The 26,240-nt window shown below is 53.9% G+C and overlaps 1 long non-coding RNA gene across 10 annotated transcripts in view; it reads right to left on the minus strand.

Moving 5' to 3' along the window:
• Nucleotides 1-26,240, minus strand: part of LOC144306423 (uncharacterized) — a 141,152-nt gene that overhangs the window by 12,992 nt on the left and 101,920 nt on the right. For 9 of the 10 annotated variants that reach the window (XR_013373556.1, XR_013373547.1, XR_013373554.1 and 6 more), the window contains one exon: nt 21-178. This is a non-coding gene — a long non-coding RNA (uncharacterized LOC144306423). Of the gene's footprint in view, nt 1-20; nt 179-470; nt 648-26,240 lie in introns of all 10 variants that reach the window. The other variant, XR_013373549.1, reaches the window with a different exon arrangement.

Raw genomic sequence — 26,240 nt, forward strand, 5'->3', positions numbered from 1 at the left:
GCTGGATGATCCAGACTCACCTCCAACTGACGGCGTCCACGGTGGCTTCCTCAAAGCCATGTCAGCATCCCATTCAAAGGGTGGCACCATGGGTCCCCTTGTCATCTGTGTTCTTGGCATGCCCAGGCCTCCACTTCCCAGCCGCTGCCGCTGAGACTGGCAAGAAATGGAGCCGGGGCTGTGCCCGGCATTTGTTGTGAATCTTTTTTAACTAGGTAAATAATATCTCAGAGGCAGACATCTATAAAATGAGCTGTTCCGCCTCAGTGAGGCTTGTCGCAAATATGAGGGTTTGTTCTTTTCAAAATACTCCAACATCCTGCGGGTATGAAAAAAATAATCCCCTCTCGACTGATTGAGTCAGAGCAGTGTTTGAGCAGGAGCCACAGCAGCTGACTAGCAGAGCACTTCATAAAGGACACAGTCCCGGCACCGTCCTCTGGAAGGGCCCACATGGCGCTCCCACTCACCGAGTATCATCAACAGGCCGTGCGATCGCAGAAGGAGGGGCAGGGGGGCCAGCGGCCAGGATCTCACAGCCCCAAACAGGGCGCTGGGCTGGTTACAGGATGTGAACTTGACCTCCTGATGGAGCCCGAGAGAGGTCTCCTGTCCCGGCACCCCCACCAGGGAATGAGGGGCCTGCTCTGCAGTGAAGAAAGCACTCAATCAGCTGCTGAGTTCCCCCTCCACAGCAAAGGCTCTGATAACGAAAACCTCCCGTCAGATAGAAAAGGAGCAATCCTCAGGGAAAGGTCCAGAATGCTCTCCACATTGGGGATGACTAAAAAGGTGTTTGTGAGCAACCATGTCATTATTGAGGAAAATCACCAGCAAATGGAAAACGTATTTTCAGTTTTTGTAGTGATGGAGACTAATCAAAACCAGCTTCAATCGTGCAGTGTATTAAGGATCCAAGAAATGACCTTGATTCAAGCAATCACTTAAAATTGAAGTTGATAAGTGAGGAGAATGAGTCCTTCATTAGCAAGGTGACACCTGTTACCTGGCAGGAGCAGGGAGCCCTGGGGGCAGGAGCCGAGCGGGTGGACGCTCGCCGTTGGCTTCACCTGGGTGCTTCCCTCTGCACAGCGGGGAGGCTGCTTGCACCCAGCAGCGCGGACGGGGCCAGGTCCCCTCACAACGCACTGCCTTCAGTCTTGCGTCTTTGTAGCCCAGGGTCACTTTACCTTTGTGCTGGGCCTTTACTCTGAAAGCTTTGCTGAGCATATGAGTATGATGCTCTCTCGACTCTGAGACGAGGCTTCAAGTGCAAATGGTGAGCGTGAATGGTGCAGAGAAGTGGGAAGGTGACACGGAGCCACGAAAGGGCGCGCTGATAACCTGTGACCATGGGGATGCCGATGTGGTAGGCGGGATAACAGCTCCCCAAAGATGCCCGCCTCCCAATCCACAGAACCTGAGAACACACCACAGGCCACACGGCAGCGGACAATTAAGATCCCAGGTGGAATACAGACTGCAGGTGGAGGAGGGTGTTAGTCAGCTGATGTGGAGACGGGGAAATTAGCCTGGTCTGGCCAGGAGATCCTAAAGGAAATCATAAGGGTCCTTATACTGTGGAAGGAAAAGAAGAGTCAGCTGGGGAGCCACGTGATGCGGCCAAGAGTCATCTGGCCGTTGCCAGCTTTGAAGACGTAAAGGGAGGCCACCAGCCAAGGAATGCAGGAGGCTCCACAAGCCAGACAAGGCCAAGAAATGGATTTTCCCCCAGTGCCTCCTGGAAGGTCCTGCCCGCACTGTGATTCTGGCCCAGCAAGACCTATTTCATACTTCTGGCCTCAAGATAGTAAATTTGTGTTGTTTGAAGCCACTAACTTGGTCATGACTTGTTACAGCAGCAGTGGCAAATACAAGGGACCGTAGGAAACTCTCCTGTGCTTCCTCAGTAAGCCCGGGCTGCTACGACCAAGTACTGGAGACCGAGGGGCTCGTAAACATGACGGGAATTTCTTTCTCATGGTGCTGAAGCCTGAGAAGTCCCAGGTCAAGGCAGCAGCAGACTTGGTGCCTGGTGAGACCTATTTCTTGGTCCTTAGTTCTGTGTCCCCATGTGGAGGGAGGGGGGTCTCTTTTGTAAGGACGCCACTTCTATGCATGAGTTCCACCCTCACAACCGCGTCACCTCCCGATGGTCCCACCTCCAAATACCACCACCTCAGGGTTTAGGTTCAGGACTTCGGGGAGGACGCACACATCCAGTCCGTGGCAACGCGAGAAGAGCAAGAGGCGGGATGGCCATCCTCATTCATGTGGCCTCCTGGATTCGTTGGTGGGATCTAGGAACTTCCTGCAGGCCTGGTGGCCAAGCTGAGTCCCTATCTCGGCTTTTACCGGAGGCTGTGCACCCGGCTCATAACAAGCCTTACGTGTGCCACTCTCCCAGGCAAAAATCTCAAGACAGAGACACACACAAAGCTCATGGGGCTGGGCCTGTGGCCGGGCTGCAGTCAAGACCAGCTGGGACCTACAGGAACCAGGCCCAGGGAAGGGAGAGGGAGACAGGGCTCTGAGCGCTTCTATGTCAGAGATGTCCTTTCTGGGCTGTCCCGTCATCCACACCCTCTCGATTGCTCCTGCCTCCCTCATAGCCAGGAAGCCCCTCTCACCTAACAGATAACAGAGTGTTTCGGGCTGGTTTCCTGGACATAGACACTGGGATGGAAAGTCCCTGAAGAATGTTTCTTGCCAAGTGGTCCTGGGAGACACATGAGAGTAGTGAGGAAGGTGGGCCAGACAGAGGGACAGGCTGACCACAACACAGGGGGTTATGCTGTGGCCACTGGGGCCTCGGCTGATTCCAGGGGACCCTGGAATTGTCCCCATTTGAGGCCAGGGGGAACGGCCCTTCAGAACTGCACTCCCTCCTCCCTCAGCCAGACGTTAGCTGAGGGGATGGGCTGCACCTGCTGTGAGGCAGTTCCCCATGGCCAAGAGCAATTTCCAGGGCAGGATGGAGCTGGGGAGTATTCTCAGCATCTGGGGAACGGGTATGAAGGCCCTAAAGATGCAGAGGTCTGTGCAGAAGCCCCAGCATCCATCACAGAGGAGAGAGCCTGCTGGCCACGGTGGGCAGTAGCTGAAGCCTGGATGGAAGGGTCACCACCTCCGGTCCCGGCAGACGGGCCCCACAGCACTCCACACCTCCTAGGATCCCACAGGGGCACTGTCCCCCTCCCCGTCCTCGGTCCTGAGCAACCCCAGTGAGCCAGCCTGTCTCCCCCACAGAGGTGCTAACAGACACATCAAAGCCCCAGCTTCTCGCTTTCAAGAAGCTTTGAACCACACTTCTGAAATGGCTGTGTCCAGGAAGATTAAAAGTCTTCCTATTGAAGAATCAGAGGGTCTCGAGCATCAGAACGGAGTGGGTGGGCTCGCAGACACACAGTGCTTTGTGCACCAGGCAGTGGAATAGAAAAGCCAGAATAAAAATATGTGGGGATTCTAAGCAGTAAAGTCTTAGTTCCAGAATCTCTAATGTGGTGATCTAAGCGGGCAGGGCCCCAGGTGGGGTTGGGGAAGTGAGCACATTGCCAGGAAGGAAGCAAAGGCCCTTATTCATTCACTCAATCATTCATTCATGCAGAAATGATTAATGAGCATCTACTAAGTGCCAGGCACTATGAGAGGGCCTGGGGTACAGAGGGAATGGTAGAGATCTACCCCTGCCCCTAAATTGCTGAAAGCCTGGTGGGGAGCCAGACAAGTAGTGAGCGTGAAATGTGCTGAGATGAGGAAGCACAGGGGCTGTGGGATTCCAAAGGAATCAGGGAAGGCTTCCCGGAGGAGGCAAAGCCTGAGCTGCACCTCAAAGGATGCTCAAGAGTGAATCAGGTGAAGGGCAGTGGAAGGAAGGGAGTAGGAGTGCAGCAAGGAGGAGGAGAGGTTGGAAAGAGGACTAAAGACAGGTGCCGCTGGGGGTGGGGGTGTGGTTAGAGCACACAAGGCCGTGAAGGACAGGTGAAAAGCGTGGCCTTTATCAGGAGGGCACGAGGAGCCGTGGAAGGTCCTTGAGCAGCGGTGTGACACGATTCCATCTGGGGATTAGGGCGATGGCAGCCCCACCAGCCCCTGAAGACGCTTCTGGGTTCATAACCCGTGGCTCTGACCCCAGGTTGGAGAGGGCTGGCCCGGTGGGGCAGCGGGAGCTCGGAGCATACGGGTGGAGGCCCTGCCCCATCTTGACTTTTCTACAAAGCCAGCACGTCTCACACAGCGACCTGATTAAAAACACGCCATCTGCCCACACGCCTAAGGCCCTGACTCCTCCCAGGACGGTCTGTTCTACTCCCCAGGCCTGAGAGCCCGGCCCCCCTCTGGCTTCCTGTGGCTGACTCCTCCGGGTCCCTAACTACCGCCAACACCCACAGGCTGGTCAGGCTCTTCCGCTCAGAGCCACCCCGGTCCCAGCGTGTCCCCCAGGCACAGTTTCCTGCCGTAGCCACCTGCTTCCATGTCTGCGAGTCTACCCGTCTACCTGTGTGTCTACCTGTAAGAGCCGGGCTCCCCAAGGGCAGGGGCCTCATCAGCACAGACCCGCTCCCCCCAGAGAAGCACAGCAGGCCCAGCCGGTCCTTGCAGCCCCGGGGCGGGAGGAATCATCAAACGTCGCCTTGTCCAGACCGCTCTTCCGAGTGAGCAGATGTGGGAAGAGGACAGCGGTGCGGAGCTCCCACCAGGGCCCAGGCCTTCGGCGGACACCACCTCTCATCTCCCTCAAATCCACGTGCCAGCAGGTGTTGTGAGTCCAGCTCTGGACGCTCAGGGGGCAGGTACCAGCCCGAGCCACAGAGCTGGTCAAGGGCAAACCAAACTTGGGAGGCACACTTGGCCCTTCGCAAGTCCCCTCCCGTATCACTGTCCAGCCCGCTTCTCATGGAATGGCAGCCACATACCCACCAAGCGGCCTTCTGTGTCACACGCTCAGAATACTCTCCTGTGTGTTCACACACAGACTGCTCACACGGCCTCCCTCAACAGGGCTGCAGATCTTTGGATCCATCTGATTCAGGAGAGAGAGGAAAAGCCGCCCTTGGGCCACTACTGTGGCTGCCCTGGGAGCTCACACGTGTCACTGCTGGCTCCCGAGCCCCAGGGCCTCCCAGCAAGCAAAACTCAGCTTCCTCACAAAAACCTTCCTCTAATCCCTCAAGGCCTGGCACTCACAAACCTGGCCCGTGACCCAGCTTCTTGGAGGCAAGGAAAGCAAAGGGAGAAGCGGACGGTTCTCCAGGATCTGTAGGACCCCGGATGGACCAGCACCTACGTGACTCAGCGGACCAGGCAGCTGGGTGCACAGCTGCACCTGCATCAGGGTCCGCCAGCGCCAGGCTGGGGCAGCCTCTTGGCCCAAGCGGATTCCCTGCGAGAGCTGAGACATGGCCCCTTTTCATAACATCCTCATCATGCCTGGAAAGCCACTGGCTGATGGAGGACAGGAGATGAACGTTAAGAAGGCTGACGGTGACCCACATTATCCAAATCCGCTACTCTGGGAAATGAGTCCACTGACAGTCATGCCCGGGAGGAGCCCGGCAAAAGCCTTGAATCTTTACATTTAAACCCCAGAGGTCACAAAGCACAGCGTGTTTTTACTCAAATTGTGTGACAGGCATGGCCTTTCTGAACAGAACAACTGGGGAAGTACAAATAGTCTGATCCACGAAAGATCATCAAATTAAAGAAACATCGTGTCATGATGTGGACAAGCACATGTTGTTCTTAATTATAGTTTATTATGACTTTATTGAATGTTTTCTTGTAAGTCACCTCAAATCCTTTGAGGAATAAAGCAAGGCAAAAATAAATAAATGCTTTAAGTTAAAGCGTAGGTGGGACAGCATTCCAGTGACAGCAGTGGGCGCTCAGGGAACCAGGGAGGGCTTCACAGGGAGACACAGGCCCGCACGATAGGCAGCTCCAGTCTCCATGTGGCTACACTTGCTCAAGCCTACCAGACGTTTCCACAGTAAGTCCAACCCCAGCATCAAAAGCCAGCATCTGGGCAGCCTAGGCGTACAGGGACTGCCTCCCTCCTCAGCACCCCAAGCCTGTGCCATGTGGAGGGAGGGCCAGGTGGATAGAGGAGCGTCTCGGAGTGTGGGGCCCTGGAGCCCCTCTGTCCCAGCCTTCCTGCTCTGTGCCCTTGAGCATACCTCTTCACCTCCTGCTCCTGAAATGGGGCCAGTAGAGCACCCGCCTCTACAGGGTGGTGTTGAGCTCCCGCCCAGAAATCTTGCAGCTGGATTGTTTAATGAGTGCTCGGCAAATCTCAGCCTGGCCCCTGGGAGTCAGCCTCCCCACTGGGGAGTAACGCTGCTGTCCACAGCCTGGGACGACCCAGGGCCCCTTGGCTCGTAGTAGGGCCTGGACCATGGGCTTGGTGGGGCCCCAGAGCAGGCAAGGACCGGAAAGTCTCAGAGGGGCTTCATAGAGAAGGAAGGGCCAGGGTTGTCTCAGAAAGGAAAGCAACACTCCAGAGAGGTGGAACAGCACACAGGAAGGCTGGAAAATGGGAATGGCACAGTGGGCGTGGAGGGCGACAGGGAGCCAGCCTGGCTGGGCAGGCGGGTGGGTGGCTGCCCAGGGGAAGGTGGAAAGCTGGCTCTCCCACCTGGAGGCTGAAAACTAAGCAAACGGACCAACAAGATTAATTCACATAGGCAGACAACTCAAAGCCGTGTGTGTGTGTGTGACCTGAATGGTGTGTAAATACTGGAAAAAAATGAAAAAGAAGAATTTTTTGATTGATCCAGCTGACACGGATTCTAGAATTTCTGCCTTTTGCTGGTGTTTAAAGAACTGAAATTAGGCCTCTGCCAGAGAAGGAGGCACTCCTGGTTTTGATAAAGATTAAAATGTTAGCACTCAGTACGCCCTCAATAAATACCCGTGGAAGGAAGGGAGGGAGGCAGGGAGGCAGGGAGGATGGGGAGGGAGGAGGGCAGGAAGGAAGGAATTGGAAAGCTCATTAAAATTTTTCAGGTGCCCCCCACTTGCCTGCAAGTTGGAGAAAGATTGTAATTCTCATCAGCTGGAGCCCCCTGGCTCCCTAAAGAGACCAACTGTTCTCACTGCTGTGTTACTATTGAACTTCACCAGAAAATGGGGCCTTCAGGCTAGGAACCTCCAGGGTTCACACTGCCAGGATCTTATTAGGAACACTCGTAATTCTGAATTAAATCCTGAAAGAAGGGAAACTGGAGTGGCAGGGCAGGGGTACGAAGCCCTTCCAGCCAGGAGGAGAAACACAGTTCAGAGCTCCAGCTTCCTGCCCAGAGCCAGGGGGCTCTGCCCTTGGGGTTCCCTGGTCCCTCCTGGACCAACCCCCTTCCTTCTCCCTCCAGCCCCAAGGGGCATGCTCCCCAGGGCTCTGGCTTGGATTCTACACCCCCCGGATTCAAGTCATGGAAGAAAGCACAAGTATCGAGCACCTACTGTATGTCTGGCCCTGGGCTAAGTACTTTCCGCGCATTATCTCCTTTGATCCTCAGAGCAACCCCCCAAGAAGGTATTATTAGGCCTAGTTTACAGATAAAGAAACTCAGTCTCAGAGGTCCAAGGTCACACCATTGAAAGAGTCAGAGCCAGGTCTCCCCACCCGGACTCTCAACCCTACTAAGTGGTCCTTGGACAAACATCGGGATGTTTCCTTATTCCTGTACCACCTGACTATGGCTTACTTAAGATTTTTCCTTAAAATGACTCCCTTTGGGATCCCTGGGTGGCGCAGCGGTTTGGCGCTTGCCTTTGGCCCAGGGCGCGATCCTGGAGACCCGGGATCGAATCCCACGTCGGACTCCCGGTGCATGGAGCCTGCTTCTCCCTCTGCCTGTGTGTCTGCCTCTCTCTCTCTCTCTCTCTGTGACTATCATAAAAAAAAAAAAAAGACTCCCTTTATTAACTTAAATAAATGTATTGAAAGAAAACATCATATCACTGTGATACGTGTAAAAATAGTTCCCCTTATCAAAAGTGACCAGGATGGGGACGCCTGGGTGGCTCAGCGGTTCAGCGCCTGCCTTCAGCCCGGGGCGTGGTCCTGGAGTCCCAGAATCGAGTCCCACATCGGGTTCCCTGTGTAGGGCCTGCTTCTCCCTCTGCCTGTGTCTCTGCCCCTTTCTCTCTGTCTCATGAATAAATAAAATCTTAAAAAAAAAAAAAAGTGACCAGGAAAGAAAACTCACACAGTGAGTGTGAACTGCCACCAGATCCTGTGGCCTGCTGAAAGCACATGCCTCCGCCCTCTTACTCTCCAATCAGAAGGGAGATTTTAGCAAAACCCAGAGGGCTCACTGGCACCCAAGTGCCTCCTTCACCAAGACAGGACGGACAGAGATCACAAGGGTCCCCCTTCTCATCCTGTGACCCAGCCCTGGAAACATGTGTCTGGGCCCCTGATGCAGTCAGGGGCTGCAGTGACCCACCCACCCACCCTCAGGAACAACTAGCCCAGCCTGCGGGAAATGCTCTCCCCCTCGTGTCCCAGGACCCACCCAGTCCCACAGCTTCTGTGCCACCCTCGCCCCCAACACATGTCTACAGCCCAGACTCCTGTGGCCAACTTGTCAACACTCAGATTCTCCTCCCAGGAAGCATCGGAGGGCCAAGCCCACGGCCAGTGCGCGCTGATACATACCCCACTATCCACACACTCGGATGCCACCCTCAGCCCAGGGGCCCAAACTGGAAAGGAGTCATCTTGACCTGCGCCCTCACCCCAACATCTGTAGATGTTCCCATAGAGTGCCAGGCTGTGAGCTGGATGTGGATGGATCAGACACATCCACCATTCCTGCTCCAGTGGGAGTTCTCAGTTCAGGGACAGAGCACCCCAGACAGCTCTCACCAGGCCTGGGGAGACAGACAAGGAACCACCGTGGAACTTTCGGGGGGTGGGGAGGCGGGGGATGGGGCTCACGAAGGAGGTGCTGCTCACTTGGCAGTTCAGAAAGCCTCTCGCTGTATGTGATTCTCAGAACGGGGCTGTGGCTGCGGCAAGTTTTACAGAGGAGGAAATAGAGACCCTGCAGGTTTAAGCAACACGATGTCACAGCGCCTGCCTGAAACTCAGCCACCGACCCTGCACGCTCCACTGTTTCTCCGATGGGCGCTCAGAAATCAGTGGCCTGCATCCAATTCCTACACGTCCACCTTGAGGCGAAGCCCCTGAATGCAGGAGTCACCGCCCGTGCTGTCTCCTTCGCCATCCTCCAGTTCCCAAAGCGTGCCCGCGGCACCCAGCACGCAAACCACAGGGGCTTCGTCGAGTGGGAGTGGACAGTGCTAAGAGCGGGAGGGGAAGGAGAGGGGGAGGCCACAGAGCTTCCTTCTCCCTGAGGTGACCGTGCCCGGGGACCCGGAGCAGTCACACGCCAGGTGCCTCCGGAAGGCCTCCTCAAAGAGGTCATTTTTGAAGTTGGTTTTGTGCAGCCCCAAAATGTAACTGGGCTTTTTGCATATTTGAGAGGCAGGTCGCCCGGTAAGGATGGATGGGGAGCAGCTTAGAGACGGGGCTCCTTCACATGCTGTCCACGCCTGCCAGCCAGCTCAGCAGCCCCTGTCTCCCTTCCAGCCCCGCTTTGGGAATCCCGGATAGAAAGCCCCAGAAGCCGGCAGCTCGGGCTCCCTCTGCGGGAGAGCGGCCCTTTGCAGAGAACCGTGGGTCCCTCTGGTGGCCACGGGCGGCAGCGGCGCCGCGGAGGGCGCGGCTCTGAGCAGGATCTGAGACCTCTGGCCAGAGAAGGGGAAGTGGGGTCCAGCCTGAGACCCCACACACCGAGCCGAGCGGGAGGCAGGGTACGAGCGGCGCCAGGGATGCCCAGAGGAGTTTCGTTGGCTCAGCTTCTGGTGAAGCTTCCCCTCCTCCAAAGGGCTTCCATAATCCGCCTTTTCAATAGGATCTTTGAGTGGGGTGTTAATGACACGACCAGAGACACCAAGCTGGCTTTCAAGGGCTTTCCCCCCACCCCTGGTTTCTCAAATCTGAGTAACTAACGGCAGCCACTTATTGAGGCACTTCTCAGAGTTTTCTGCCTTCTTTGCCCTGGAGGTAAGGGAGAAAGTTTTCTGGTTTTCAGTAGTAACAGGGTTTTCCCGGGCAATCTTTGCACTATTCGTAGGCCTGAGCCTCCCACCAGCCCACAGGCAGGGACAGAAGTACAATCACAACCTGGCACAGACCTTCCCCGTCAGCTGAGCCAGGCCTGCTCTGTCCTTCTATCAAGGGAGCCACATGGGTGGCCCAGCAAGCTGGGTCGTGGTGACTGCTGCAGGCAGGCCTCACCTGGGAGGGGCCAGGAGGACATCGCCTGGCAGTGGGGCACCCCAAATGACCTATAAAATACACTTTGGGGAGAAACTGCTTCTGCAATTTCAGTCCTTTAACTGCCTAGTGGACACAGCCTGGAAAACCTGCCAGGGGGGGATGTTTATTTAACTAGAACAGGGATGGGAAGGCCTTCGCCAAAACAGATGCAAATAACTCATCCCAAGACCCTACAAGTTATTGTTGTGGGTTCAGGGAGGAGGGACCAGGGCACTGGTGATGCGTTTTCCTGGGAAACAGCTCCCATGGCTTACCTGGCACCAGCTGGCCGCCTGACAGCCAGCAGGGCAGGCAGCAGCACCGAGAAGCTTCAGTGGTGACTTCTGCAGACGTCCCAGAATCTGGAGCACTATAGGTCAAGTGCTTTTTGTCATTTAATCCCAACTCCACAACAGAGACTGATATTAAAACTCTATTAACCCTATTTCAGAGATGAGGAGACTGCACCTTGGAGATTAAGGGATTTATTCAAATAGCAGAGCTCCAGAGGTGGGAGGCAAACCCCCACCACACAAAACTTCCAGATGCCAAAGAGGCCCCGCCCACTCTTCCCCCCACCCCCAGGCTAACAGACACATATACACACACACAAATCTCACGCTTCTACACCCAGACACCACTGGCTCGTCCGAAGTCCCCTCTGGGGCCATCACACAGCCACACCTGTTCTCAATCAGATACCCAGGATCCCACTTATCACCATCAAAGGGGCAAGTTTCTCTCCATTAAACTTACCAACCTGCCCTTTGTAAATGGTGATCGTACCGTACTATGGTGACTACAACTGTGCTCTGCTTACATTACAGCCAATGCTCTGCCAGCAGCTCCCCGTAGTAAGAGACGAGATGTCCCCTCCACCCCCATGCTCTCTGCCCTGGGTCAGCCCTTGTCATCTCTCACCTGCACCAATAGTGGGAAGCATCCCGCAGACCTCACATTAAAGCAGCCTGCCCCAACCACCCTCCTAACGACCACCACCAACCACCACCGATGGGCTCCTGGCCCTCTGCATCTTCAAATCCTCCAAAAATTCTCCATCGCTCTCAGGGTAACACCCAAGTGGTTGACACTAGAAGAATTTATGTTGACGGAGCGAGTAAGGAGAGGGCACCACAAAGGTCCGTGCATGGTGTGGGGAGGGTGAGGATGGAGTCCATGGGGATGGAGGGGCAACTGAGAGCCACGTGAACTTGAAGACTCCCTTGCCATCCTGGGTGTTCAGTAACTATAAGGGAGCCACCTAGCCTTTCTCAAGCCCTCTGTGTCTTCCAGCAAAACGGACTCTAGCAACACATTGCCGATCTCTGACGCCCTCCCAGAAACCAGTGAGACACAAGAGGCCCTTTGTAAGAGTCACTGCTGCTTGATCGAGTTTCGGGGTTGCTTCCATGGTTGAGGCATTCTAAGGGGCATGGTGCCAGAGGCCCATGTTAAAGTAGGCTTGCAGGGATGAGTAAAAGGTGGGCAAATGGATGGAAAGGAGAACTCTGTTCTAGTTAGGGCAAATGATCTGGGCAGACCTTGGCAGGCAGGAGAAGCCCCTTCTGAGCACCTGCTGTATACCTGGCACATTGCATTCTTACTTCACACTCCCCAGAATCACTGATAACCAAAGGGGAGGGGGCTGTGGTCAATGTCTGCTCACCAACGCTGCCTTTACAAAAATGAATAAAGCAACCACTAACAGGGGGAAAAAATGCTCATAGGCAAAATAGACAAAAGAACTCCTGCATGTCCAAAAAAAAAAAAAAAAGAACTCCTGCATGTCAACAATAAAAAGATCACCAACAGAATTTTTTAAGTGAGCAAATGACTGGAACAGACACATCACAAAAGAAAATGCAGGAATGGCCAATAGGCCCATGAATAATAAGGATCACTGTACATCACAGAAATGTAAACTAGAACCAAAGTGAGGTACCACCACATGTCCACCAAAGCAGATAAAATAAAAAGACCAACATCACCAAACGCTGGCAGGAATGTAGAGCCGCTAGAACTCCCTTGCGCTGGGAGTGGGAGCTACAATGGCATAGCCACTTTAGAACGTGTCTGGCATATATAACGTTACATAGACACCTACCTGTAGCCCAGCAGTTCCACTTCCAGTATCTACTCAAGAGAAATGAAGACAGATGTCCAAAGCTTTGCGCGTGAATGTTCACAGCAGCTTTGGTCATCATAGCCCCAAACTGGAAATGACCCCCAAATGTCCATCGGTAAGGGAAAGGACTAAACGACTCGCCATGTGTCTATACAATGCAATGCTACTCAGCAAAAAAGTGATGGACTTTCGATATGCAATAGTATGGCTAAGTCTCAAAAACCCTGAGCCGAGTGAAAGAAGCAGTATTTGAAAGCAAATGCAGTAGGTAGGAGGAGGATGTACTATATAATTCCTACATTCCTACAAAATATATTCTATATTTCACTCTATATTCCTACAAAGTCCTATATTCCTATATTCCTCACTCTATATTCTTATATTCCTACCAAAAAAAGCTACATACAGTATATAATTCCTACATTCCTACAAAATCCAAGAACAAAGCCAACCTAGACAAAGTTTACCACCCAGAACAGTGGGTGTCTCCCCAGGGGGGTAGGAACTGATAGAGAAGAGGCATGAGGGAGGATGGTAGTGTTCCATACCCCGCTTAGAGAACCTATTAGATGGGTGAACGAATAATACATTTGCCAACAGTCACTGAGCTGAACATCTAATCTATGCATTGTGTGCCCCTTAAGAAGAAAAAAGACTGTGCAGTTAGACCATCTAGGTTCAAATCCTAATTCCAATCCTTACCAGCTTTGTGACCCAGGCTAATCTCTGAGACTCCATTTCTTCATCTATAAGATGGGGACGATAGCAGCTCTTATGTAGGCTCATCACAGCTCTTAAGTGAGATAATGAATGGGTGTGAAGAGCTTGCCTCTGCGCCCTGGGACTTGGAAAAGCAGGCGCTACATGGAAGGTGGGTGAAAGCAGCTCGCACGAAGTCGTGCACTGGTAGGAAGCAAACAAAGGTAGAGGTGAGGATGACACCAAGGGCGTGGGGTGCAGCAGGGACAGTCGCAGAGCGGAGGACCAGGAATGAGCCAGGCAGGTGTGCTCCCAGCCCACCCACTGCCCCAGGAGGGTGAGGTGAGGCCAGAAACTTTGGGGGGGGGAAGCACAGTGCCAGGAGCCCTCTGAACACCACTGCCCCAGATGTAAATAGAGGTTGACGCTGGAGTGGGTCATGATTTCTGGGTCGCCAGAGGCTGCAAGGAGAGGACAGACGGGCGTGCCCAATGATTCGTTGTGGGAGTTATCACCACGGAGAGCAGGCAGGCGGCCCTGGAAATGGCCTAGGCCACCGGACAGATAGACACACACACACACACACACACACACACAGGAAGTAGATGGAGCTCTGTGTGGGGAAACTGAGGCAGTATGCACCGCTCATACACCACAGTGAGGGTGGGGGAGCTTTCTCACCACAGCTTCCCTCAGCCTACGGGGTGTGACGGAGGCCAGCCCCACCTTCCAAAGATGCAGGGGCAGCCTCGGTGACTGTGGGGCCCTTACAGAGCCTAAGAGCACCCACCTCCTGCTGATGTTAACGCGGCTCACCTCTGTACAGCTACGAATCCTGAGGTCAGCTGCCCAGGGGCCTGGCTTGTCCTCATCAAGCCTGTCCAAGGATCCCCTCTCCACAAAGGACACTAATTAATTTGTGACCCCCAGCAGGGGTCCGCTGCATCCTGCATCTGCCAACCTAATTATAAAATAACTCTTCCAGGCTGGCTCACGGCCCCGGGTGATTCCAGCACAGGCACCAACAGCTGGAGGGAACAATGACTCCAAAAAGAAAGAATTAAAAATCAGGGCTGCTAATGACGATAATGAGCATCACGCTAACTGCTATTTATCAAGCGCCTATTAGGTGCCCTGTATTTGACAGATATTACCCCCACATTCCCAGTGACCCCGAAGGTGTCACAGCAGGAGCGTCTTCCAAACCAAGAAACTGAGATTCAGAGAGGTTAACGGATTTGTCAGAGTTCACACAGCCAGTTAGCCCCGGAACCGAGGATGTCTTACTCCGAAGCCCCAGTTCTTACAGGGCAGCGCACCCCTGAGGGGGTCCCTGGCCCCGCAGGTGGTGGACTTCAGTCTCCCCACAAGTAGATGAGGTTGAGTCTGGTTTACCATCTGCCCTCAGTGGCCGGCAGGGCCCCAGTGGCAACTCGGTGAGAGTCCCCTTTCTAGAGACAGAGGCTTGGGGTCAGCATCACTGAGAACTTTTCATTTTATGGCCTGAGGCCACGAGGCTCCCCGTCAGACAGGCAAGCACCAGGTCTCAAGAGGTACGTGCATTTACAGTGATCTCCGCAGCTCTGAGTAATTAAGCACCTCTTGGGTACCGGTCACCTCCGAGGTGCCAGGTACCACAGGGGACTCCTGCAAGTGAAGAGTTGGAAAAAACAAACGTGAGAGACAAAAGAAAGTGGACAAAAAGCTGCTCAGGCTTCGGGACAAACAGCACTGGGAGGAGAAGGGGTTTGGGGAGGCTGTCGCCGTGGAGAGGCGTGGTGGGGGAGGGAGCACTCCGAGGGTAGCAGGTGCACTGAGCCCGGGGGCCCTGGGAAGAGGTCCTCGGGGCAGAGGCAAGCGCAGAGTCAAAGGTAAAGGCAGGTCGGATCCAGACAAGCGTGGGAATGGGCCATTCGCCTGGTCAACAACTGACCCAGGAAACCGAGGGCACGAGAAGGGAGGATGAATGCCACCCACGTGAGATCTAGCCCCGGGGCAGCGCGCAGAGTGTGGACGGTACTGAGCAGGTGACCGGGACAGCGTACACGTACACGCTGGTTAGAGAAGCTAACCGGCTTAGAGAAGGTGGTTAGAGAAGCTGCCAGAGGCGCGGAGGACTGGTGTGGTCATCCGCCTGCACCCCATCAGCCCTGGAGCAGCCCCTTCTCCCGGACTTGACCCAGGCAGTGGCCCCATCCTCGAGGCAGCGGGATGTGCCACGAAACCACAGCCCCGTACCTACACCAGCTTCGAAATCTTCACTTAATTCCTGAAAATGATCATTTTTTATCATTTTTTTTTTCTCTCCACTCTTTTACGTGATGTCTCTGACATCACAGAGGTTCAGGTCTCAGCTCAAAGGTGTCACTTCCTCCCCGAGGCCGTGACCGCGCCCCCCAGGTTAGCATAGCCCCCAGGCATTCCCTCTCACAGGATCTGACCCTAGAAAAAGAATCTGCAAACAGAACAGCACAGCAGGATGTCATATTTGTGCATTAAAAGAATAAAACTGACTCAAAAAAGCTTATTTCCAGGCTGCACATGCACACACGCTGCCCCTTTGCAGGGCTTCATCCTCCCCCGGGAAAATGGGCCCCGCCCTGGGACGGGCCCCAAAGAGGGACCACAGGAGGCTCAGACAATAGGAAGGGGTGGGGAAAGTGCTCCCAGGGGAACAGGGTGGGCTCCGTGGCCAGAGGCTGGAGGGAGCAGTTAGGAGACATACGGGGGGGAGGCTGGGATTCTCCACATTTGCTGGGGACAACCTGGCTCCTGTCTTTTCAGCCCCCCGACTCTCATCCTCAGTGACCCTCAGAGTCACACGACAGCTTACTGACAATGCAGATTCCCAGGTCCGCAGACACTCTTTATCCAAATCTGAGGTGGGGCCTGAGATTCTGTATTTTTTAAAGATTTATTTATTTGAGAGAGAGAGTGGGGGTGTGGGGGAGGGCAGAGGGAGAGAGATGATCTCAAGCAGACTCCTCGCTGAGCATGGGGCCTGACACAGGACTCGATCTCACGACCCCAAGATCATGAGCTGAGCTGAAATCAAGAGTCAGACACTTAACTGACTGAGCCACCCAAACAGCCTGAGAATCTGCAGTTTTAACAAGTTCCTCAGGTCATCCTAAATGCCCATACAGGTTTGGGAGGGGTTTGCTTTCTCCCCTGGGCCCCTGGGTCCCTGGGTCCCTAACTATAGCCCTCAGCGCCTTATGCTAAGAGCCTTGCACCACAAGGTTATGGAAAAATCCATCTTTGTTTATTATATTTCTGGGGGTGGAGATGGGAGTGCCCTTGTGCGCAGGCTGGGTGGCAAGGGCATTTCTATTACCTTGAGTTCACAGCCTGTTGTTCAATATGGGTAAGAGGGGGAGAGCTTTCTCAGGCCCCATAAAACCTATTTCTCTTTGATCTAGCTACCTCTCCTTTCCCCCAAAATCCTGAGCCATGCACCAAACACACGATGCCCTTCCCCGTCCGGGAAATCTCTCGTGGGTGACACCAGCCTAGTCTACCTCTACCTGCCAGGACAGTCTTCCCTCCATCTCCTCCTCCTATTTCCTGGACATAAGGGTGGGGGTAGGAGACACTAAAATCAGCTAACTTTTCCTTACTATCTTACCATTTCTATGGGCATATTTTTTTCTCTTATAAAGAATTTTTTTATTAATGACGCTCTTTGTAGTCCACTAGTTTCAAATGAGTAGCTTAAAATGCAATGCGATCTAATACTCTTAATATAATAAACAATAATAAAACAAAGACTCTTCGTTTGTTAAAGGTCTGCTGTGTGCCAAACTCTGTAATAGAAGCTCCCAGACGGGACGAGTTCTTGTTCCCAGTTGCATGCTGGAACCTCCTAGCAGCCTTTTTAAAATGCTGCTATCCAGACCCCATTCCCCAGAAATTCTGATGAAACTGGTCCAGGTGAGGCCTAGGGTGGCCCCCGGCATTGGTACTTGTCTTAATCACTCTGGTGATTCTAAATAGACGACCAGGATTGAGACTCACTGGCTTGATTCCAGCCAGGGCCCTTTGAGATGGGTTTTGGTGGTATCTCCATGATGCAGATGGAGAAACTGAGGCTTTAGGAAGAGGTGGAGCTGGGAGGAGAGGATTCAGAGCCAGATGTAACACACTGGGTAACTGGCCTGATGGCAGGGAGGGGGCAGGGGCAGCAGAGAGCTCAGCCCCCACTCCAGCACTGTCTGAGGGTAAGGATGCAGGGTGCAGCCGTGGATCATTCCCAGTTAGTGACCAGTAGGTAAGCAGAGGAAACAGGCTCCAGCCAGTGATGAAGAAGGAAGGCCAGGGAGGTGTCCCTGCCTGCTTATGCATCAGCCTCCCATGGGGACGACTGGAAGTCCCCCCAAACAAGGACCAAGGGGGTTCCTCTCCTTCCGCCAGGGCCAGGCCATAGTAAGAGATCACAGGTCGATGGGTGGGGCTGGCTGGGCTGAGACAGGAAATAAAGAACAAATTTCAGACAGTACTCAATTTTGCAAGAATAAAAAAAGAAAGCAGCCCTGTGAATAAAATAACATTTGGGGATGGGGGAGCGCAGGGGAGGGAGGTAATAGTTCTCCTGGCCCCCAAATCATCCTGCTTCAGTTCCCACCACTGGCAGCAGAGCAATAGCAGGGATATATAATTAGCAGCTGTTATTACATTAGCGTGTGGGATCCATGCTGATGAGATGCCTCAGTCTGAAGGCTGCAGGCCAGGAAGGCGGTGGGAAGATGGGGGGTGGGACGGAGGGCCCCCTGGCTCAGCCTCTGGGACCCTCACAGTGGCCAAGTCACACCCAGGACATCCCCCGCACACCCTCCTGCCAGCCTCCAATCTGGAGGGGCGGGGGGGGGTGACCTTCCTGTCCTGTGGATGAAGCGCACCCTGCTGCCCCTCCGCCTGGCAGATCGACACCCGCCTCCCCCCAGAGCATCACTCCGGGGCCAGCAATGACACTTAATATTCCCCATCAAGCTCTTGCAAGATGTTCTGTGTGTTAATAAATTCAGGGCACTTTGGGATTCTGAGCAGCTGGTTATTTCAAAGCAGCACTAGACACAGTCCAGCAGGCAAACCCTGCCCAGAGCTGCGGCCACACGGCTCTGGGCATCAGAGCAGCTTCCTCCGGTCTGCTGGTTCGGGGCGAGCTATTCCCCAAAGCTAGCATTCCACCCGTTAGTAGAGCTGAGCCTCACAGGCTGAGGGAGGATACTGGGGCTCCCTGGCCGGTGCCGAGGCCACGATTCCCAAAGCATCTTCCAGGAGCTTCGTGCGTCACCCACGGTGCCAATCACCACATGCAAACAGGCAGACTACAGGGTCAGGACTCCAGGCCCCCGCTCAGGAAGGCCTGAGAATCTGGTCAAGTTCCCCAGATGGACTAGATTCACATAGAGATTTGGGAAGCCCTAATCCAAGGACATGGTAACAGACCACAGGGTCACCAGTGGGAACAGCCAGATGCTGAAGGAGGCTGCTCCGAGGCCCTGCGGCCAAGCCCCTGCAATGTGCCAGCGCCCCTGCACGACGGAGGAGGGCTCCATGTCCAATTTACAGGTTAGGAAACTGATGGTCACAAAGGCTCAGGCCTCAGCTCAAAGGTGTCACTTCCTCGCAGAGGCCATGACCCTGCCCCCCGGGTTAGCATGGCCCCCCATCATTCCCTCTCACAGGATCTGACCATAGCACTTGAAACAATTAGAAACGATTTTGTTTGGTGGTATGTTCGTGCCCCCCAGTGACCTTGATGATTCTGTTTGTCACTACGACCCCAGCACCTGCCACTAAGCCTGGTACACAGTCAACATGCCCTGAATGAGGGAGACAGAGAGGTCAAGGTTCACACTCAGGTTTGAGGACCCCAGAGGCATCCTGAGATGGTGGCCCACGGCGAGGTCATGGGTAGAACAGGGAGGGGGGTGCGGACAGGCAGCTGGACCCTGCTCTGAGCCAGGCACAAGTCAGCAGGCATCTTCTCTGCCTTCGCGCTGCTGCCAGTCAAGAGGCAGGCGGAGAAGCATAAGCAGGGGTAGGGTCACAGTCCTGGTATGCAGATGAGGAGCCTGGAACCCGAAGGTGAAGTGAGGGACCCAGGGCTTCCCAGCAAATCAACAGCAGGCATCCCACACACATACTATCTTCCTTTCTCTTCTGCAGGTGGGCACAATTTTTCCCTAGGGGGGTGCTGGGGGCTGAACCCCAAGGTGGCAGAGGTAGCCGACACCCAGCCTTGCAGGGTTCTGGAAGGGTCTGCTGAGGCGGGGGCGGGGGAGAGAGGAATGTGGGCGAACAGCCCAGGCACGTCTGTGGGCCGAAGACAATTGCAGTTGTGCCTCCTTCTGGGAGAGCCAGGATGGGTGCTGCATGCTAAGCAGCCCCGGCAGCTGGTCCACGGTGAGGCCTGCAGCCCTGCCCCGCCGGCGCCCGCGCCGCCAGAGAACGGACTTTGAACAGGCAGCAAATGAACATGTCAAGCCCAATCCCTCCACACCCGGAGACCGGGACTGCTGGGGGTGGGGGCCGCCAAGGGACACCGACATCAGGCACAGCTGTCCCCGCCGGCGCCGGCTCCTCCAGGGCAGGTCACTGCAGGGCCCAAGGAGCCTCCAGCCTAGGCGGAGGGGCAGCTGCCAGGGAAGAGCTGGGGGGACACAGGCAGGGGGACAGGCTGGCGTGCGGGAGGGGGCAGAGGCTCTTGGGGCGGGCAGGGTGGAAGGAGGCCCACCCACAGCTTAAGCAGGCAAGCCTGCAGCCCCCGGGCCGGGAGAGAACTGCCTCCCTACTCCCCACTCCAGGTCAGGAGGAGCCCAGAAAGGCTTCGAGAGAGAAGCCCTGCTTCAAAGGAATCCATCAGAGCTCTTAGTGCCCATTTACAAACCCAAACCCCTCTGACAGGCTCCTCTTAGCCCCACTCTGCAGACTTAGCATCAGTCACTGAGGGTGTCAGGGAGCCACCCCCATCCTAGCCCCACCTCCACCCTAAGGACCCCGACATCCTCTGCAGACTCCCCTCCCCAGCAGCCCTGACCGCAATGGCTCAGCCTGGGGCTGCCTCTGTGTTTAGACCAGGACTGTCCAAAAGGTGGGATGGAATGCCCCCCCCACCCCCACCCCCCACGCCACCCCCACCGCATCGCTAGGCCTAAGCCCAGCCAAGTCTCTGCTGAATGAAGGCAGAGAAGGGCACCGACTGCAGGGCAGGTGCCAGGCTGAGTGCTGTACCTCTGCTGAGCTCTTCAGACGCCACACGGACTCTGAGAGGAGGCCCTTCCGTGGCCGCTTTATCCGCAAAACTGAGATCACTGGGCCCAGGAGACTCACTGAGGCCACAGGGCACAGGCACGTGGCACACACAGGACACCTCAGGATACTCCAAGAGTTTGCAGTCACCCCAGAAGCACGTAGCACACCCAGGACACTCCCAGACACCCCAGGGCATCAGGAGCACGCAGCACACCCAGGATACCCCCAGACACCCTAAAAGCATGCAACACACCCAGGTGGCCCCAGGGCACCCCAGGAGCATGCAGCACACCCAGGACACCCCAGGGCACCCCAGGAACATATAACACACCTAGGATATCCCCAGATACCCTAGAAACATGCAGGACCCCCAAGATACCCCAAGGTGCCCCAGGAGCATGCAGCACACCCAGGACACCCCAGACACTCCAGAAGCATGCAACTCACGAAGACTAAAAGCCAGTCGTCCTTTCTCCCACCTCAGGGCTCTTCCCACCGGTCCGGCCTTACCTCACCAGTGCTCAGTTAAGCATTTTGTACTTAAGATTTCAGCAGAGAACAGTTTCTACCCCTTTACTATAAAGGCATAGTCCCTTTGTAAACTAACCATCAGAAACTAGCTCCATTTGTGCAAGCTTTTATTCCTCACCTGCTCAGATTCCACGGTGACTAACCCATCCACCCTCCCACCCCTTGTCGCCCCTCACCCAAACCTTGATCGACAGCTGCGACCTCAGCCAGATGCCATCCCATGGGCATAGGCAGTGGTGGACTGGGAGGACATTGCTCACATCTGGATTTCCTGCCAGATGGCCACCAAGTGGTCACTTCTGAGACCTCATTCAGGACATGAGCACTGTCCAGAGATCTTGCCTGTCCCTCTGCTCCATCCTGAAGGAGAGAGGGGGACCCCGTGGCAGGACCAGGGTCAGGCATAAAGCAGACCTGAAACATTCCAGCACAAATGGGCAAGGATGTGCCTGCAGGTTCCATCAATTTCTCGAGGCATCTGGGGTGTGTGTATATGGGGGGGTCCATCCCTACAGTGTCCACCCCTACAGTGGAGCCAGCCCTCTCTTTCACAACATAGGAAACTAACAGAGAAAGGGAGGAAGAGGTCACACAGTAACCAGGGTGGTGGGAGAACTAGACGCACCACCCTGAGCTCACAAGCACCCATACGCTGTCCCACGGACCTTCTGATGCAGGAGCCTAAGGGTTCTACGGCCCACCCCAGCCCCCACAGGCCAGGCCGCGGCCAGCTCCCACTCTCTGGGCCACCAAGCTACGAAGGGCTTTTAAGAGGAGTACTTTCATCTTCTTTTAATTGACATATAACTGACATAAAGCATTTTATCAGTTTTGGGTGTGCAACATGACGATTCGATATTTGTGTATATGGCAAAGTGATCGCTACAACGAGTCTAGCTGACATGTGTCACCACACAGTTACATATGTTTTCTGGGGATGAGAACTTTTCAGATCTACTCTCTTAGCAACTTTCAAGTATGTAATCTGGTCTTAGTAACTATAGTCACCATGCCGTCCGTGCATTACAACCCCACGACTGACTTACCTTGTAATTGGGGATTTGTACCTTTTGACCACCTGCACCTGTCTCACCACCCTTGCCTCTGTTTTCTGTATCTGTGAGTTTAGGCTTTGTTTATTGTTTAGATCCCACATATAAGTGAGGTCATAGAGGATTTGTCATTCTCTGCCTTCCTTCACTTAGCAAATGCTCTCAAGGGCCATCCGTGTTGTTGCCAATGGCAAGATTTCCCTCTTTTCCTTCCATCTTTAATGAAGAAATAAATTGAGGAGGTAGGCTGGGCTACAGAACTCAGCAAAGGTTCCCCAGAAAGGACACATGATGCTCTGCCTCCCAGGCAGACCCCAGGCACTCCTGGGGCCTCAGCGGATGCACACACCCGATCCTCAGGGAGGCAGGCAACTCACCTCTGATGATCTCACAGAGGAAAAAAGTGGTATTACCTGAGTAGGGGCGTCAGAGTCAGTAAATAAAAATAGAGAATGTCCCCATGACATTTGGACTTCAGGTAAACAATGAATAATTTTTTTAAATGAATCATTCCTAGGGCTCTGGTAACAAGAAGCACAAACAGGTGGCTTTATTCATTCTCACAATTGTGGAGGCTGAGAGTTTGAAATCAAGGTGTCACACCCTCTCGGAAGGCTCTGGGGGAGAATGCGTGCTATGCCTTTCTTGTAGCTCCTGGCGTTGCCATCAATCCCTGGCTTATAGACACATCACTCCGATCTCTGCCTGTCGTGATGTGACATTCTCCCTGTGTGCGTTTTCCAGTGGCCATCTCCCCTCTGTGTCTCTTTGCCTCTTCTTAAAAGAACACCAGTCGTATTGGATTTAGGGCCCACCCTACTCCAGCAGGACCTCATCTTGACTTCATTACTTCTGCAAAGATCCTATTTCCAAATAAGGCCGCCTTCACAGTTATCAGGGGTTAGGACTGGAGCATATCTTTTTGGGAGACCCACAATAGTAAGTTTCCACCCACAATATTTGAGGTTTGCCTCAAATATTGCACGGAACATACTGAACTTCTGTGATAGTCTATATGGGCTGCCATAACAAAATACTAGAGACTGGGAGGGCTTAGCCAACAAATGTTTATTTCTCACCGTTCTAGAGGCTGGGAAGTCCAAGGCCACAGTGCCAGCAGATCCGGGCTATGGTGAGAGCCTGCTTCCTGGTTCACAGACGGTTCTCGCTGTGTCCTCACCTGGTGGAAGCGGCAAGGTCGCTCTCTCGGATCCCATTCAGAAGGGTGCTACTTCCATTCATGAGAGCTCTAACCTCATGACTTAATCTCCTCCCAAAGGACCCATCTCCAAATACCATCACCCTGGGGGGTTCAGATTTCAACATACAAATTTGTGGGGTGGGGGGAGCCACAAACATTCGGTCTACTGTCATAACCAAAAACATACTTGTAATTTACCTGAAATCCAAATGTAATAGAGCATCCTGTATTTGATCTGGCAACCTTATACCTGAGTCCTGGGATCTTGCCCCAAGTCCTACAACCTGGTCCTGGTTCTGCCCTCTGGAAAGTAAACTACTATAAAAGAGGGAGGAATGGGGATGAAAATGAACTATTTATGAACAAAAGGTTAGTGCCCAAAAGCACCTAAAAATGAGACAAGATGGGGGTGGAGGTGGAAGCAGGGTGGGGGTTGGGGGGTGGTTGCAGACATTCATACCTGCTCCACATCCCGGATCTGTGCTGGGCTCCCAGGACAGACAAAGACGGAGGAGGGGGAAGGCCGGGCAGGGTGGGCACTGGGTCCCCAGTGCCAAAAAATATGCAGAATCAGAAGGCTGCTCCAGGCACCGCACTGGCCTGGGCCATGAACACACGGTGGGACAGGGTATCTCCCGTCCTGGCATCAGAGTCATTCACCACTTAGCCCCTCAACTCTGCCCTGGAAGAGCAACTCTGAGCCCTGTTCCTCAGTCTGTGACTTTCTCACTGCACTACATGTCCTGGCAAATGCAGCCAGAAGCCCTCAGTCCCATGTGGTCCTCGAACCCAGCTGGGCAGGGTCACTGAGTCACACTCATTAGGCTGTCACCTGCCTACGTCTCCCCTTTAGATCCCTGTGACGTGTGAGGCCTGGCAGACAGCAGGGGAGACAGAGCTGGACCCCTACCCTGGAGGATGGACGCTTCCAAGTGAGACAAGACTCAACACGTGACGCAAGTTGATTAAAACCTGCCTGAACCACCCCCCTCTGGGTGAGGGTAAGGCTGACCTCCCTGGTAGGGGTCTCGGGGCTTCGGGGCTGGAGTTGCTCATCTGCTGAGAAGGTGAAACTGAAGTCAGGGGAGAGAGCAGGGCCATGGGCCCAAAATGAAGATCTAAAGGTCAGAAAGGAACACGGAGGCAGCTTGCTGACTTCTAGCACTGACAACCCTTACTGAGGACCCACTAAGCAGGTGCCAGGATAACTTTGAGCATGAATTCTCTCCCTAAACTGGGGGGAGCTGGGAGAGTTAGGGGTACCCAGAATATTGCTTTACTAAATTAAATGGCAATTATCAGAGTGACCAGGTAATCTGAGAGCTAAGGGCTGGTCTTGGGCCACATTCAGAACAGCTCAGGTGACAGGTGGACATGGCCTGGCTGGGGTGAGTGGGGCTCCGGTGCCCCCAACATCTCAGGGTGGAATGTGCAGAGCGGAGTGGGCCTTTGCAGCCGGAGTCCTGGCAGAGTGACTCCACCTGTGCTTCCAAGCCCTCAGTGGAGACAGTGTGCTTGAGAGTGGGCAGGCAGGGCAGACAAAGGAAGCTGGCACTCGTGCCTCTATCGTGGACCTGGCAGCATGTAGCAGAAGGAACTGACTGTTGCCCTGCAGCATGCCTCCTCCTGGATCTCACATCCAACCTGGCCAACTCCGACTTCTTCCCTCACCTGCCTCAGACGCAGCATCATGGGCCACGTACCCACACACGTGCGCACACTCGTGTCCTCAGTTCCACCTATCTGCACACACACACACACACACACACACACAAATCCACACTCAGATACACACACACTTGCCCACTACCATACATCAGAAGCTGTGGTTGGTTCAAATCTGTGGATTTACACACACACACACACACACACACATACACACATACGGAGCTTTCATACCACACTCGACTTCATAATTGCACCCACAGCATATATTTAAAGTGTTTCCCTGGCTCTCCAGTGGAAAATAAATTTCTTTTCTCACTTTCCAGATATTCAATCCTCAACCTGGTGCCAATTTCCATTTATGAAATGACACCCAAGAAAAACCAAGAACCTAGAAAGGGACATGAATCTGAACCCAACAGGTGCTGGCTTCCCTACAATGTGGCTGTAACAGCCCATCTCTGTGGCTGAGACAAAAGGGCACCGGCAAAGGGGAGTATCAGAACGGGGACACCGAGCTGCTGCTCAGGCCAGTCATCAGTGGACGGGACAAGGGTGATGGCCCTATAGGAGGTGGGCACAGGGCAGTTAAGCCAGCAGGTTAGGAGGAGCAGAAGGGAGAGCACAGCGTGGCAGGAGTGCCCATGAACAAACACAAGGCTACCTGCGATGAGCAGAGTCGCACACGTGGTGCCAACTCTGAACTACGTAAGACAGCAGGGTGGGGGCAGGGATGTTGAATGGTTTTCCAGACAGTAGTGTGGCAGCTTGGACTCAAATCAGGATGTAACTTCTGCTCCTTTGTGGTAGTGCAGGCAGGATGAAAAGAATGATGTGCCAAAACTCAGAGCACTAAAATGAGAGCAAAAAGTGCCCTGATAAAGTACGAGTGTGCTAGGGCTACAGTACCACAGCACCCCAAACTGGATGAATTAAATAACAAAAGTGGATTGTTTGGGGTGCCTACGTGTCTCAGTTAAGCATCTGTCTTCAGCTGAGGTCATGATCCCAGAGTCCTGGAATGGAGCCCGCTTTGGGCTCTCTACTCCGTGGGGAGCCTGCTTCTCCCTTTCCTCCTTGTGCATGCTCTCTTGTGCACTCTCTCTCTCACTCAGATAAATAAAAATTTTTTAAAAATACTAAAATTTTTATTTAATATTTTTAATATTAAAATTTATAATAATTTTATAATATTTTTAAATATTTATTTATTTATTTATTTATTTGAGAAAAGAGAGGGCATGAGTAGGGTGGGGGCAGAGGGAGAGGGAAAAGCAGGCTCCCCATTGAACAGGGAGCCCATTGTGAGGCTCAATCCCAGGACCCTGGGATCATGACCTGGGCCAAAGGCAGATGCTTAACTGATGGAGCCACCCAGGTGTC

Source organism: Canis aureus, chromosome 3, assembly GCF_053574225.1.
Source record: "Canis aureus isolate CA01 chromosome 3, VMU_Caureus_v.1.0, whole genome shotgun sequence".
Lineage (NCBI taxonomy): Eukaryota > Metazoa > Chordata > Mammalia > Carnivora > Canidae > Canis > Canis aureus.